General features: G+C 33.7%; 1 pseudogene; it reads right to left on the bottom strand.

The window, feature by feature from the left end:
- Positions 1-202: 202 nt before the first annotated feature.
- Positions 203-445, bottom strand: LOC119535745 (annotated as a pseudogene).
- Positions 446-3104: the final 2659 nt, after the last annotated feature.

Below are 3104 nucleotides of genomic sequence, written 5' to 3'. Positions count from 1 at the left end.
GGAAAATTACTGAAACTTAAATGTATAAGAACTCTTTACATTTAAATCCAACAACTGTATACATTTATCTTACTCCCACATTAGTGAAAAATCACTATTATGAAAACAGAACAAATTAGGTAACAAAAGAACCAAAAAATTTTAAAAATACATTTCATAACACATATATCCAAGGATGAAAAGCATTGCTTCTCTGGTGTCTTCACAACCTTCTCTTCTGTTTACTTATGTATAGCATGATGTTTCCTCAGATAAAGGCATCCCCATACATATTCTTAAGTTGTTCATTTACATATTCTTCTGTCTGCTCCAGGGCTATATTCATGTGGCCATCCAAGCAAGCAAGGGCCCCTCAATAATATATTCCAGAGTTTAATTTTACTACAAGTGGTCATTGTATAATTTCCTTTAAGAAGTCACTGGGTGTTTGCTTCCACAGACTCATTTTAGCAATCTTGGGAGGCAGGAAACCTGAGTTCTAATCCCAGTTCTGCTACTTAACTAGCTGTGCAACTTGGATAAGTCATCAGTTCACCTCTCATGGTCCCAGGCTCCTCATCTTCACCTTGCAGCTGGGATCTAGAACTCCAATTCCAGGGCCCACACAGGCCCAGCCTCCACCATCCATTTTGCCCATTTTCAATTGGGTTGTTTGTCTGTTGCTGAGTTGTAGGATCACTTTATATATTCTGAATATTAAAACCTCATCTGATATGTGGTTTCCAAATATTGCCTTGCATTCTGTAGGCTGCCTTTTTACATTTCTGACAATGTCTCTTGATGTAAAAATGTGTTTAATTTTGAGGAGATCCCATTTATGTATTTCTTCTTTCATTATTCATGCAATGGGAGTAAGGTCTAGGAAACCACCTCCTGTCACATGATCTTTAGGATATTTCCTTACATTTTCTTCTAAATGTTTTATGTTCTTAGTGCTAATGTTTACATCTTTGATCCATTTCAAGTTAATTTTTGTATGACATGAGATAGGGGTCCTCTTTCATTCCTTTGTTTATGGATGTCCATTTCTTGAAGCACCATTTATTGAAGAGGCTTCTCTGTCCTAGTTGTTTTGGCTTGACTGCTTTATCAAAGATCAATTGTCTGTAGATGAGAGGGTCTATTTCTGAACACTCAATTCAATTTCATTGTTTGGTATATCTATCTTTATGCCAGTACCATGCTCTTTTGACTACCATAGATTTGTAGAATTCTTGAAAGTCAGGTGGTATGAGATCCCCCACTTCATTACTCTTTCTCAAGATATTTTTTGCTCTTCAGTGTCCCCTGCTCTTCCAAATAAATTTGATTATTGGTTTTTCTATTTCTGCAATGTTTGGATATTAATTTGTATTTCACTGAATCTATAAATCAGTTTAGTTAAAATTGACATCTTAGCTATATTTAGTTTTCAAATCCATGAACATGGTATGTTCTTCTTTTTTTATTTTTTATTTTTTTTTAGGTCTTGTAGTTTCTTGGTTTTCTGCGTATAGGCCTTTTGTTGATTTGGTTAAGTTTATTCCTAAATACTTAATTCCTTTTGTTGCTATTATAAATGGAATATTTTTCTTGGTTTCCTGCTCCTGTCACTCATTATTAGTGTATAGGAACACTACTGATTTTTGCATGTTGATCTTATACCCTGCCAATTTGCTATATCCATTTATTAGCTCTAGTAGCTTTGACATAGATTTTTGTGAATTTTCTACATATGGGATCATGTCATCTGCAAACACTGAAAATTTTACTTCTTTCTCTCCAATTTGGATGCCTTTTATTTCTTTTTTATGGCCTAATTGTCCTATTTGAACTTCTAGCACAATGCTGAATAAGCATGATGACATGTGGCATCCCTGTCTTGTTCCTGAACTTAGAGGAAAGTTTTCAGTTTTCCCATTGAGTTGGATGTTAGCTGTGAGTTTTTCATACATTCCCTTTATCATATTGAGAAAGGTCCCCTCTATTCCTATCCTTTTGAGTGTTTTCATCAAGAAATAATGTTGAATTTTGTTAAATGCTTTTTATGCATTGATTGAGATGATCATGTCTTTTTTTTCCTACTTTGGTTTATTGATGTAGTGTTTTACATTAATTGATTTTCTTGTGCTGAACCAGCCTTGCCTACCTGGAATTGATCTCATTTGGTTGTGGTGTATAATTATTGCATTGTGCATCTGGATTCAATTTGCAAGTATTTTGTTGAGGATTTTTGCATCTATATTCATTAAAGAGAGTGGTCTGGAATTTTCTTTCTTTTTTTTTACAGTATCTTTTTCTGACTGTGGTATTATTGTGATGTTGGCTTCATAGAATGAGTTAGGCAGCTTTCCTTCCTCTTCAATTTTTTTGAAGAGCTTTAGCAGGATTGGTACTAATTTTTTTCTTAAATGTTTGGTAGAATTCACATGTGAACCCGTCTGGCCCTGGGCTTTTTTTATTTGGGAACTTTTTTGAGTAACTCCATCTCTTTACTTGTGATTAGTTTGTTGACATTGTCTATTTTTTTCTCAAGTCAGTGTTGGTTGTTCATGCTTTTCTGGGAGTTTGTCCATTTCATCTATATTGTCTAGTTTATTAACATATAGTTCTTCTAGTATCCTCTCATTATCTCCTTTATTTCTGCAGAGTCAGTAATTATGTCTCCTTTCCCATTTCTGATTTTATTTATTTGCATCCACTCTCTTTTTTTTTTTGTAGCCTAGCTGAGGGCCCATCAATTTTATTGATTTTCCCAAAGAACCACCATCTAATTTGAATCTCTATTTTGTTTTCTTGTTCTCAATTTCATTTACTTCTGCTCTAATCTTTGTCATTTCTTTCCTTCTGTTTGCTTTGAGGTTAGTTTGCTGTTCTTTCTCTAGTTTCTACAAGTAAACAAGTAAACATTTCTCTAATTCCTACGAGTAAAAATTTTTTTTTCTCTTTTTCTCTTTAATATATGCATTTAAGGCAATAAATTTCCCTCTCGGCACCCCATTTGCTACATCTCATAAAATATGACATGTTGTGTTTTCATTTTCATTTGTTTCAAGATATGTACTAATTTCTCTTGTAAACTTTTGCTTCACCCACTTGTTTAAAAATGTGTTATTTAGCCTCCA

The sequence above is a fragment of the Choloepus didactylus genome, chromosome 6, assembly GCF_015220235.1.
Source record: "Choloepus didactylus isolate mChoDid1 chromosome 6, mChoDid1.pri, whole genome shotgun sequence".
Taxonomy (NCBI): Eukaryota; Metazoa; Chordata; class Mammalia; order Pilosa; family Megalonychidae; genus Choloepus; species Choloepus didactylus.
Note: the sequence above shows the minus strand (reverse complement) of the source record. Positions and strands in the feature narration are given on the sequence as shown.